Source organism: Cupressus sempervirens, chromosome 1, assembly GCF_028749045.1.
Source record: "Cupressus sempervirens isolate cs-2001-9-10 chromosome 1, ASM2874904v1, whole genome shotgun sequence".
Classification (NCBI taxonomy): Eukaryota; Viridiplantae; Streptophyta; class Pinopsida; order Cupressales; family Cupressaceae; genus Cupressus; species Cupressus sempervirens.
Window position 1 is genome coordinate 850560615 of NC_143118.1, and position 13596 is coordinate 850574210.

Sequence of the window (13596 nt, forward strand, 5' to 3'; positions counted from 1 at the left end):
ATCACTTTTATCCATACATTAATATATTTTCTAATAAAATAAAATACAAAATATTGACCATCTATAAGACCAACACTTTTTTGAAGTACAAAACCTTGGATATTACCTATAGTAACATGGAACCCAATTCCGCGACCCCACACCACTCTTAAGAGCACCATTATAGTTAATGGTGACATTGACAAGTCATTGTAAAATTATTCCACATGCAATAAAATAAAGCACTTGAGATGTGAAAGACAAGCCCTAGTGTCACATGGAAAGCCCTTTGTTTTTTATTTTTCTATGGCTATCCCCACTAGCCATTACTAAAAGCAAAAGTACCATCACTAGAGAAAAATAATAATAAAACATCACCACCTTATCTACATCCATGAATTTTTTAGCTCATGCCCCTCGTATTTATCAACCCACCATGTGCCCTCAAAATAAAATAAAAACAACATTGGGGTAGGGTTAATTATTTATCGCATATTCCCGTCAGTCGACGATGTCAGCTGAGAGGAAAATCGAGGTCAGTTGACAGGGGAATCGGCGTCAGTTGACGTAACAATAGCCGATCCAAAAGCCGATCAACGACTATTCGTGCACTATATCGAAGCTTTGATGGGGGTTTTCACGAGAGATTTGCGGGCAAATCCAAAGGGCTTCTCAAGCAGAATGCTTGATTAGTGTTCACAAATTGGGACGGCTATTTTTCCCTGTTAAATTTGAGTATTTTGAGCTGGATTTCGTTCAGGGAAGAGGATTTTACCACAATACAGGTGAGGAGAACGCATTTCTTTTGTCTGTGAAATTGACTTCCTGTTTATGTTCAAATTCTGCGTTTGTTTTAAATTAACGGGCGTTTTGGGCCCTGAGTTGAGATATTTCTTCTTCTCATTAAAGGTGATGTCAAAATAATCTAGTATGTGCACGATTCGGTCTATGCCATTTTCAGTAATGCAGGTAAGAAGACCTAGTTTTTATTAATCCTCTGCGAAAATTTCAGCTTAAATTCTGTGCATCTTTTGAATTTTGACTTTTAATTTTTTTAATTTTTTGCCCCTTGTAGACTTTTTATCACATGACAGTATAAATTATTGTCCTAATTTGGAACGGTTTTCCGGTTCAAATTTGGATTTTTATTGAGGACGATTTGGCCCGGGGAAGCCTTCAGTACGTTAATAAGGTGAGATTCTTTTTTAAAATTCCCGTTTTTTTTCTTTTAAGCTAAAAATCCTATGCATTTCTTCAAGCAACGATCGTTCTTTATCTATAGTTTTGAGGTTTCATGCATTTTCTTTATCTTTGACGACACAAGAAGTCGTAAATTCATTCCTCTAAGGATTAGGAACGGCATTTTCCATTCAAAATTGGAGTTTCTTAAAGGCCGATTTAGCTAAGGGAAGCTTGTTTTCCCTAAATGCAGCTGGAGCCTTCATTTAATTTCTCTGTTCAAATCCCAGTATCCTGTGTTTGAACTCTTTACGAATGCGGAATTGGTAGTGGCTATTTAATTATTTTTGAGGTTTTAATTTCGCTTTGTGGAGTTGACGTACAAAGAATGTTTAAATTCTTCCGATATATTGGAAAGTTTTCTCTTGGTTCAGAGTTTATGCTTTTTGAGTTCAATATGACTGATGAAACTAGAATTGTAATGGTATAAGTAAGAAGCCTCAGTTGCCGTTGTCTGTGAAATATAGAAGATTCTAGCTTCTGAGCTTTTAATTTGTTTATACCGTAAAGCTTCGCTTGTTTGTTAATTAAAGTATTGAAGGTTTTTCTGTTGCCATCACAAGATAATGTTAGTCCTGATAGTTTGGGGTTTATAGTTTTACCGCTTTCTTCAGCCCTATTAGGCTTGCATTTCGCTGAAAAAGCTTGTTATTTTCAAGTTTAAATGGGTTTGCATTTGGAAGTTGAAAAGGATTGACATTTCTATAGTTCCAACTTGAAGTCTCTTGTTTTTTATTCAAGTTTTTTAATGCGTGCAAATGGGGAATATTTTTTCAAAAGCCTAGATGAAAGACATATATATCTTAAACTTCAGTATTTTTGGTTCTGCATGTATGATTATTCGGATTAGCTTAGTAAAGGAATTTACACTTATTTTAGTGTTCAATTTTGAAATCTGATGTGGTAGTCCTTTGAGGTAGATCAAAAACGCTTGTAAGTAATAATTTAGGAGATCATGCCAGACTGCAGTATATAAATTGGTGGTGTTGATAACCTGAGTATTTTAAGGGATTAAAAGACGTTTGTAAGTGGTTATCTGATAATCTTCATTTGATTTTTGAAGAATTGTTTCTCATCTTATGGTATTGTGCGTGCTCTTGTGGTACTTTTTGAATTTTCTTCTTTTTCAAGTTTAAACTATACAATTTCTGGAATGAATGATAGGTTTTGCTTATAATTTAGATTTCCTGCTTATTCATGGGACAACATTACTAATTTATTTGTGGCATTTTTCAAGCACCATTTGGCAAGGGAAGTTTATTTTCTGCAATTGCAGGCATGGAGACACTGTCCCATTTCTATTCCAAACTTTAATACCTCTTTGCTTAGAATATGTCCATTTCTTGAAGCCATGAGTGTATGTTTAAATTTTTCAGCTCAAAATTCTGTGCATCTTTTGAATTCTGTCTGTTTCTCAGTTTTGAATTTTTTATTTCTTTTTTAACTTGATATAGTTGTTATTATGAGACTGTAACTGATTTTCCTAATTTGTAACAGTTTTCCGGGGCAATTTCAGGTTTTTTTTGAGGGACGATTTGAACTGGGCAGTACATAAATAAGGTGAGAAGCTCTTTTGAAATTTTTCCCTGCAAGTTTTTGTGCATTTAAGCTAAAATCCTGTGCATTTGTTGAAGCATTGATCATTCTTTATCTATGTTTTTAGCTGTCATGCTTTTTCTTTAGTGTTGGTGTCACAAGAAGCTCTAAATCCCCGACAATTTGGAATGGCATTTTCATTCAAATTCAGTCTTTTGAAAGGCCGATTTAGCTAAGCGAAGCTCCTTTTTTTTCAATGTTGATAGAGGCCTCATTTCATTCCTCTCTTAAAATCCCAGCCTCTTCAGTTTAAACTCTATATGTATGCAGAACTGGCGGTTCAGTTTATTTTCAGGTTTTTATTTCCCTTTGTAGAGTGGACAAGACAAAAATGTTTAAATTCTTCTGATGTATTGGAAGGGTTTGTCTTGATTCAAACTCTGTGCTTTTTGTGTTCAATTTGACCAAGGAAACTAGAATTGTAATGGTATAACTATAAGGTTGCATGGGTACGCGTACCCTCACCCCTAGTAAACACATACCCACACCCCTAGAACATGTACACACATACCCACACCCCTAGTACATGTACACATGTACCCAAGTATTGGGTACTCAGTGGAGAGCATCATAGCTAGGGACCTTGATTAAGATTTCTGATTTTTGCTATGGTTTTTTTGTTTGCAAATCAGCTTGTTGTTTATCAAGCTTAATTCAATATGTAATCAGTTTGGAACTTTGATACAATACTGATTAACAATAAACTTAATCACTGTTCAAGTCAGAAGTTTATCATTTACAATATGTCATTGTTATGTGATTTATGATCTTCTTGTTCATCTTTAAAGTCTGCGCTCACTGTTATGCATCTAGATTCTAAACATTTAGCCTATATTATTATTATAAACATTTTGCATAGCTAAAACTGAAAACAATACATTCCGTGTGCAAACTTTATCACTGTTCCTGTTTTGAAAAACCATTGTTATGACTCAATTTTTTTAGATTTTCTATAAAAAATTTAAAAAATTGATGTACCCATCACCTATTTTGAAAAATAGCCGTACGCGTACCCCTACATGTACCCAGAGTACCCAAGTACCCCGTCCCCATGCAACCTTGTATAAATAAGAAGCCTTCATTGCAGTTGTCTGTGAAATGGAATATCTGACTTTTCAGTTTAAATTCTGTTTATATCCTAAAGTATCAGCAGGTCTTTTCTTTTGGTATTTAAGATTTTGGTTTTTTTGTTTGAGTTACATTTACAACCGCTGCTTTCTACATCCCTATTAGGCCTGCATTTCTCTGTAAAATTTATTATTTGCAAGCTGAAATGGGTTTGCAATTGGAAATTGAGAAGGATTGGAATTTCTATAGTTGGAACTGTGAAGTTTTTGTTTTCTTTTAATTTGTAATTAGGTTATTGTTTTTTCAAAGCTTAGATGGAAGACTTCAGTAGTGATTACACCATGCTTTGGTTGTGCATGTTCAGTTATTAGTAATATATTTGTAAAATTTTAGGAATTTACACTTGTTTTTAGTGTTATGCAATCTGATTTGATAGTCCTCTGGGGGTAGATCGGAAAATCTTGTAAATTTTTGTTTAGAAATTTAAAGTTGAATGTTTAAGAGATCACTTTTGACTGCATTATGCAAGTTCATGGTGCTCATAACTTGAGTATTTAAATATAATAAAAGAGGTTTGTGTGTGGTTATCTGAAAATGTTCATTTGATTTGTAAGCCGTAAGGATTGATTCTTATATTAGGGTGTTGAGAAGCCCTTGTGGAATATTTACCCTCATATTCAAGCTTAAATTCTTTGCACTTCTTGAAGGAATGGCAAATTTTGCTTATAATTTAGAGGCATTCTTTTTTAATATTCTGGGACAGTTTTCCTGATTTAAGTTTGAGATTTTTTAAAGATTTCTGTAATTGGAGTCACAAAAACACAAGGTCACCGGGAGACGGGGAGACTTCGAGGTCTCCGGTACTGGTACTGGTACTGGTACGGTAATTTTTCAAATAGGAGACGGGGTACTTGGAGATGGCAAATTTTTTTTTAATAGTTTAAAGAGTATAATACTAAAAGTAAATACAAAATTTGAAAATAGTAATACTGTAAGACTAAAGTAAATAATAATAGTAATGTCACATTTAAAATTAAAATAGACTCATAGAGTCAAAGATTTCAAAACTCACATGATCACAATATTGTATCTCATAGACATATTTGTTTTTTGAATATTGCATATGATCACCATCATATCAGATTGATAATCGCTGAGATTATCATTACATATTCAAATTTTAAATTCAAAAAAGTATAGTTTGATGTTGAATTGCCGATATGCAAACAAAAATGAACACTTTGTACAATAAACAAAAAATAGAAATATATCTAGTATTAGTATGTCGATGGTACTATCATCTACTCCACAAGGTTGTGATCATCCATCTCAAGGTCTTCAGCTATCATGCACTCCAAAAAATCATCACTCTCCAAAAATATTTTAAATGATTTAATCATTTAAATTGTCGAATAAAAATAATTTTTAGAAAGTGTTTCTAATGTTTTTAAAGTTATTAATTTATTAAATAAAATATTTCAAATGATTTAAAAATTTAAATTGTCTGCGGTCTTAATTTTTGCATTAAAAACATTAAAATGAGGGCTAAAATATATAAAATTATTTAATATTATATTTTACATTTATATTTTATCAGGAGACTTCGGGGAGACTTCACTTTTTGGTTTAGGAGACGGGGAGACTTCAGGAGACTTTGTCGTGAAGTCTCCAACCCAAGACGCGACTTTTAGGGGGGAGACGGGTCTCCTGGTAACCATGCAGAAACACTTTAATTTCTCGCTCAAGTTTTAATGCCTTTTGGGTAAGAATATGTCCATTTCTTGAGGCAATGCCCTTTTGTTTGCTGTTATTGTATTTTATTACCCTTTCTGTCAATATTGGGATTTGTCATCATATTGACTCCTTTTGAAGTATATGTTGTCGTGGTCTGCAAAATTTGTTCTCGTTTGGATTTGACTAGCTGTGTACCCAAAATTTTGCTTGCTCTTAATGGTGATATTTAAACAAATAAATTGAACTTGGTCATCTGGAAATTCCAGTACAGAGATGTGGACCCCATCTTCATAACCAAGTCCCGAGTGACTATGTATATACCCTTTTTGATATGTTCAGGTACTCTGATTTGAAATGTCCCACCGTGCTTATCTCTGCAGCCCACCATTATCAGACAGTCTCTTTCCAATCACGAAACCTTTAAAAGGAAGCATATTTTCAATAATAACTTGAACATATTAGTTATCAGCTCTGACTGAAGAGTTGTAACTAGTTCGTTGAGCTGTAAAAGGGACTGTTTGTGGGAGGAATTTGTATTTTGTGAGATCAATTCTTACCTGAATTTTTTTTTATATAGTCTTGCAATATATTTGGTTTTAAGGTGGTATCAATGAATAATTTTATTAGAACAGAGGTCGAATCTGTCACTGGCATAGTTGTTTTTTTTCTATTTGAACCAATCCTGGAAACTTTGAATGATTTTTTTGTCTTTCATTGTGCAGAATGTGAGTGGGGAGAAATTTAATCTTCCATTGTTTTTTAGTCACCAATAGAGGGGGTGGAAAAATATTGTAAAAAAACTGATAACAAAGATCTTTATATTTCTTTTCAGAAACAATTGATGGGCATTGAGAGCCTTTTTAATGGGGTTTGTTAAATAATTATTGTAAACATGGGCAAGAAGACCCTGTTTCATTTCACGAAGCTAGAACTGTGAAGTAGCTGTATTTTTTATTTAATTCTGCTATTCCGTCAAGGTTGTCAAGGTTGTCATCACAATGTCTTTTCTCAGAGCATACACTGTAATGCGTTATGGTTTACAAAGTTGTTCTTGTTTGGATTTGAGTAGTGGCAGCCTGCATTTTGCTTCTACATAATGTTATAGTTTAGATTAATTTTATAGATATAGGGATTAGTCCACGTTCAAAGGTCTGAATTTTGAATCATGAAACCTTGTCTCCATTTTCACATCTTTTGGTCACTATTATCATTGTTCCTGTACCCTATCTTGGAAATTCTTGAAAGGAAGCATATTGTCGAATTTGGGCTTTAAGTTAATTTCAATATAGTAGGGAGCAGCGTTGTAGAGTTCTCATTAATTCATGGCACTGAAAAAGGGACTTTTTTTTGGTGGTGAGAGGATTTTATTTATGGTTTAAATTAAATTTGTATGTTGTGGACTGTTTCTTACATCAGGTTTTTGGATCTAATATATGAATGATAATAGGTTGACCGCTGAAGAAAAAAATTGTGAATGAAACTAGATTTTTAGTTAATCTATCTTTTATAAAATTATCTTTTTCCCCAGGGCTTAGAACCAATCCTATGAAGCATTTGTCTTTAGTTTTTTGCAGCGTGTGAAATAGGGATGACATAAAAGTAATTATTGTAAAGTTAAAATTGAAAAAAAACCAAAATTATCTGGGTAAATTTAGATATTGTACCTCATATTTTTGAACTTCTTTAACAGTAAAGTGCATTCCCCTAACTACTTCATTAGTGCAACTGCTTTTCCACCTTCACCTGCTCATTCTTCTTTTTGTTCTTGTGGTGAGATAAAAATTTATCAATGCCCCCAACATCATTATCATCAACAGTATTCTATATGTCACAAATTAAAGCTATCCCATGTATCTTCCTTTTCTTATTTTTCATGCTTAAAGAGCTCTAGGGATTTCTGTATTCTGTGCACGGTCATTTTTGTTTCTTTTAGAGCTCTGGGGGTTTTCTGCCTACAACGGATGTACATTTTCTTTTTTGTCTTCTTTAGATAATTTCATTTGAAAGGACAAATTAAAGTCCTCATTTATCTTTCGTTTCTTATTTTTCTTGTTCTTCTGGGTTATAGTTGCATAATCATTCTTTATTGTTTTCCTCGTCATATTTTTTTTGTTTTGCTCATAGCGATGTGGGATTTACTGCATCCTGTGAGCAAGCATTTCTGTTAATGTTCTTTTTAAAATTTTTCTTTCTCAGACAGTTCGAAAGAGTTTCAGTCTGCACTTGACATTCATTTTCAGTTTGGTCGTCTCAGAAAATTTCATTTAAAAATGAATTGTGCGCATTGGAATTTTCCTCCGTTTCAGCTACTTTGCCTCTGTTTTTTTTTCATCCTCTTCTTGCCAGAAGTCTTGTTCACCTTCTTTTCTCTTGGTAGACATTACTTATCAGTGTTAATTGTGATGCTTACCTCTAGTTTCATTGCCTCCTTTTTTTGCTCTTGTAACTGTTTGGACAAATTATCATTCCATTTGATTCAGATCCTGTCATGGAACTCATTTTTATTTCTTTGGGGCTGTTTTTGTCCTCTTATTGCCAGAAATCTTGTAACATTCCTGTCCTCTAGCGAACATACTTTTGGGTGGATTGTCAAAGTTTTGCTCTAGTTTCTTTGCCTCTATTTTTGGTTTTACTTTTGTAACTAGCTAAAAAATTAGCTTATCTCTAATATTTGGGACTCTTTTCTCAGGTAAAAGTGAGTTGTCTTCTAGCTGAGATTGCCCAGAGGAAACCTTGGCTGAAAGGAGAGTAAATCTTCTAAATCAGAAGAATAAATACTCTCCTCAGCCAGGTTTTGCTCCAAACAGTTTCTGCTTGAAGACAACTTATTTATACCTGAGAAAGTAGTCCTCCAAAATTAAAATTAACTCCAAGGCTCAGTCTGAATCAAATGACCTGTTAGTTTTTTAAAATAATTCCAAGAGCAACGAAAAAAATATAAATAAACAGGGATTGTTCACAGGATGCAGAATTGTATTTAGTCTTTGCATTGATAAGATAAATTAATGTACATTTAGAGCTTACTGACATCACAAATGGGATTGATTACTGGAAAAGAATGGTTAAAACTAAGGGTAAATTCTGCTTTTTCTTAGTCTTGTAACAGGCATGTTGAGGAGCACACAGAGGAGCATTTACACAGCAGATCTGAGCTTCTGAACAACAGACATTATTGTATTGTCCTCTACTTGTCCACTGGATGTTCTAGATCTTGTGCATCATGTTGGCATTTGCCGTTGCCAATATACTTTGACTACAATTAGTTAGTATGAGTGCTAGCTTTTGGCTATAATAAAGAACAATTTCTTAGAATCAGCAATATCAGGAATTATTAAAACTTGGTTAGAGTCTAAAAAAATGTTTGACAAGCAAGGCTCTTGCTTTCTGGAGATTCTTCCTGGTTTCACTCATTTGGACCACCACTGGCAGCAGAATCAATGGTATTTTATATCATATTTGCTAGAGTTGAAGAAACTTGGGTTGCAATTGAATTTTAAAGAAGAAAATACCAATGGTCAGAAAATAGTACTGAGGGACAGCCAAAAAGCAGCAATGCTTGATATATGGAAAGGTGTTCAGATTGTTGAGATGAAAGGTCCTGATTTGATCCCAATGGATATGGCAGATTGCCCTGGAGAGCCAAAAGATGCAGATGGGAATCAAGAGGAGTCAGATGATTCTCTTCTGCCTGGTCTTCAAGATGATATAGCTATGCAGTGTCTAGCATGGACATCAAGATCAGATTATGGCTCCCTTTCTTCATTAAACAGTCGATTCAAATCTTTAGTTCAAAATGGCTACCTGTACCGCTTGAGAAGACAGCTTGGGGTTATTGAACATTGGATATATTTGGCATGCAATTTGAATGGATGGGAAGCTTATGATCCTAAGCGGGACCGATGGATGAGATTACCTAGGATGCCATCGGATGATTGCTTCACCTATGCAGATAAGGAATCTTTAGCTGTGGGAACAGAATTGCTGGTTTTTGGAAAAGAAGTATCTGGATTTGCAATATGGAAGTATAGTATCTTGACACACCACTGGTCTAGGGGATCTCCAATGGCTTCTCCTCGCTGTCTCTTTGGTTCAGGCAGCAATGGGGAGGTTGCAATTGTTGCAGGAGGATGTGATAGAAATGGAGTTGTCCTCAAGTCTGCAGAACTTTACAATTCAGAATTGGGTAGCTGGGAAACTTTACCAGAAATGCATTCGCCCCGGAAATTGTGTTCTGGATTTTTCATGGATGGTAAGTTTTATGTAATAGGGGGGATGATAAATGCTAGGGATTCGCTTAATTGTGGAGAAGAATTCAATCTCCAAACCAGAACTTGGAGAAGAATTCCAAATATGTTTCCTGCTGGCAATCGGGCTACTCATGCACCTCCTTTGGTTGCTGTTGTGAATAATGAACTGTATGCAGTAGAGCACTCCCGAAATGAAGTAAAAAAGTATAGCAAGCAAAGCAACTCATGGCATGTACTAGGAAGATTGCCTTTAAGGGCAGACACTGCAAATGGTTGGGGGCTGGCATTCAGGGCCTGTGGGGATGAGCTTGTAGTAATCGGAGGGCATAGGGGACCTGAAGGTGAATTAATTGTTTTGAGTTCATGGCAACCTAGCTCTGATGAAAGACCAAACTGGAAAGTACTTACCACGAAGGAGCGTTTAGGAGGCTTTGTGTATAATTGTGCAGTAATGGGCTGTTAGTTCATGGTCTTATTATAATCCTATAAGCTACTTTTCTCTCTAAATGAAATTATATGAATGGATTCTGTCAGATGCATGGTTGCTATTTGCCTAATCCCTGCATCAGAGAGCATATTATTGTCAGCCAAATGGGCAGACAAGAACTGTAGAGAAATGAATTAACTGTGTGTGTGTGCAGTTGCACATGTCAATATTATATTCACTATTTATTCTGTGAGTTTTATCTTACTAAATCATGTTTGCAATTACCTCGCTTGTTCAATACTCCTTGTACATAGAAATTACTAATATAACTTTATAGTTGGCTCTCGAAAGATTTTAGTACTTAATGTAAAATGCTAAAGCATGCTTTTGCACTTTTCCTCTTGCGTTTATAAGGGCATACTCTGCAGGTAAAACATAAAGAAAGATGAGATTAAACTTCCGTTCTTTGTTTTAAATAGGATTCGAAGATGGTTAAGAGTGAGTCTAAAAATATTGATAATAAGTAAATAGCATTGTGTTTCCCGTATAAAATTTAAACTCTGAACATTATGATAATAATATAATTTTGAAGCTGCTTTTCTTGAATTTTGTTAAATAAGATGTGATCATGCTTTTTTCCTATACATGCCAAGAGTATGGTATGGTCCATTTGAATAGTTAAAACAATCCTTGTCTTAGCCGTTAAGTTTTGATATAGCCATGCTTCTAAATCTTAATCTTTTAGCCCCTTTTAAGTTTTGTTAAATAAGATGTGATCATGCTTTTTTCCTATACATGCCAAGAGTATGGTATGGTCCATTTGAATAGTTAAAATAATCCTTGTCTTAGCCGTTAAGTTTTGATATAGCCATGCTTCTAAATCTTAAATTTTTAGCCCCTTTTAATGTTGGGAGTACTCTCTAATTGAGATGAGATTCTGCTTTGTATGACGCTATCAAGCTTACAAGCCTAGTGCTTGCTGCCTTATGGATATGTGGGTATACTTATTATCAGCTCTATATCAATTAAACATGTATCAATGAACCCTGCAAAAAGCTGACAATATGCTTTGCAATGTCTTCTTAATGTATTTAAGTAAAATTTTGAACAGTCAGGACGTGTTGTATAGTTCCTTCTAAAGAGGATACCAAACACTTGAGACTTTGTTGGAAATGTGACTATAAATGAGCAATTGCAGTGAAGAGGCTTACAATACAATGTTTAAATAAAGAAAGGGGACAAAAACAAACGAGTATATACCAACACAATGGGCAACGGTTGCATCTGCTAAGAAGATTGTTATTAACAGATACCCTGTTGATTAAACGAGGCTTAGTTTTATTTTGTATACTTTCTAACTTAGATATAGATGCTCATGTGGGCATCCTGGTGTGGAAGGCGGAAGCAGATGCCACCGGAAGTGGGGATCTGAGGTGGATGCCTGGCTTCCACTCGCTTCTAGATGCCTGGGAAGCACTTCCGGATGGCATTGAGGCGCTTCCAGAAGCCTCTGCAGACCCAGGCCTCAATTTTTTTTATTGCTTTTTGCCACCTAAGTTTTAAATCAGCACATGCAAATAGAAGCTTTTAAATCTATTTTTAGCTCTTAAACCCTAAAACGGCCCTCAAAGAGGTCGTTCAACCATTCTTCATCTCATTTAATCTTATTGAACATTTGAATTTCAATTTGAATAAATATTGGTGAAGTTCCAAGTATCACACTGTCAAATGTTTTAATTTTGTATATTTCTTTGCATTTATTTATATATATATATATATATATATATATATATCCCCCCACCCCCAAAATAAATTCACGCATCCGTGTGCTTGCTTCTTGCATCCGCACCCACATTGGTAACTTAGCTTTCTTAGTATTTTTTAAGATCATGTTATATTCCATTGCATTCCTGAGATATGTTCTAGAGAAATAGAGGGGCAGCAATATTTATGTAATTGCAAATATATATATATAGAGAGAGAGAGAGAGGGAGATCTGTATATAATAATAATAAACAGCAGTATAATAACAGCATATGCAGAAGCCTGCATGTTAACAATATTCTAAAATAAATTTGTGTACCTTACCAACAATAGATGTTATGTTCCATTGCATTTCTGGGATATGTTTTAGAGAAATAGAGGGGCAGCAATATTTATGTAATTGCAAATATAAGAAAGAGAAATTTGTAAATAATAATAAACAGCAGTATAATAACAGCACATGCAGAAGCCTGCATGTCAACCATATTCTAAAATAAATTTGTGTACCTTACCAACAATAGCTCACTGTATGAGACCATGCTCAATGCATCTTTACTCTCTTTTGCAACTGCGATAATAATGGACTCTAATATTATATTAAGAATTATGAATTTTTAGACATTTTTGAACAATGAACTCAGAAATCCAAATTGTTGCTGTTAGTGCTAACTTGCATATAATTAACGTCATTAGCAATGTATCTGAGCAATGGCATATTTACTGCTGTTATATTGCAATAGATGCTATCAGTGCTAACACCATTAATTTAATTGCTGTTTTACCACTTTTTGCGATAGATTCATGGCTGCTATTGCTATTATACTGCTGTCAACAGTCTTTTCTAATGTTATGAACATTCTTTTTAAAGTTCAAACATTTAAACTTGCTTTGTCGTAAGGGATGCCTAGCTGTCCCTGAGACAAATGTGTTGTTTAAATTTGCGATGTTGTAGATTCCTAAGCTTTGAGGTCTTTTAGTTCTCCTGAAATTATCAAAATAAGTGTGTTTCTTTGACATTGTCATTTCTTTAGAGTACTAGTCTGTAAGATTAGAGGCTGTCATCTTAATGATGAGTAATCTAAAAGCGTATATGATAGATTTCGAGGCTAAAGTAGCATATGGGACCCACACACTCATAGTCGGAAACATTTTAGCAACATTGTCATGTTTTTTTTGGAGATCTACTATCATTAAGCTAAGAATAAGTTTTCAATCTAAAAAGATATGCCTAACTTTCGGAGTTGATATAACTGTTCTGTACCTTTGATTATCTTTATTTTCCGTTGCTGCTAAAATAATGTGTTACTTGGGAGCTGTTTGCTTGCCTGCTTGATCACCAGAGTTCCTGAGATTTTAAGCCAAGCAAGCAGATAACTTGCACACTCTAATCAGCCACTTTTTAGTTAGAAGCGATGATGGTAAATATGTTTGCATTTCCCATCACATATTCGGTTGAAGTATTTTGGTCAATGCCATGACAGCCATATTATGCATGGCAACCATAATACGATGCTGCAACTTTGGCTACGTTACGACAGCATT

At 34.5% G+C, this 13596-nt stretch overlaps 1 pseudogene across 9 annotated transcripts; it reads left to right on the top strand.

Moving 5' to 3' along the window:
- Positions 1-592: 592 nt before the first annotated feature.
- Positions 593-10559, top strand: LOC149580515 (F-box/kelch-repeat protein At5g60570 pseudogene; annotated as a pseudogene). 9 transcript variants are annotated; one of them, XR_016353843.1, is made up of 5 exons: positions 593-764; positions 889-948; positions 1055-1171; positions 2716-2778; positions 8712-10559. The product of XR_016353843.1 is annotated as an F-box/kelch-repeat protein At5g60570 pseudogene, transcript variant X1 (transcript). The 9 variants fall into 9 exon arrangements; XR_016353854.1 differs by having other exon boundaries at positions 8723-10559; XR_016353848.1 differs by having other exon boundaries at positions 2735-2778.
- The last annotated feature ends 3037 nt before the right edge of the window (positions 10560-13596 follow it).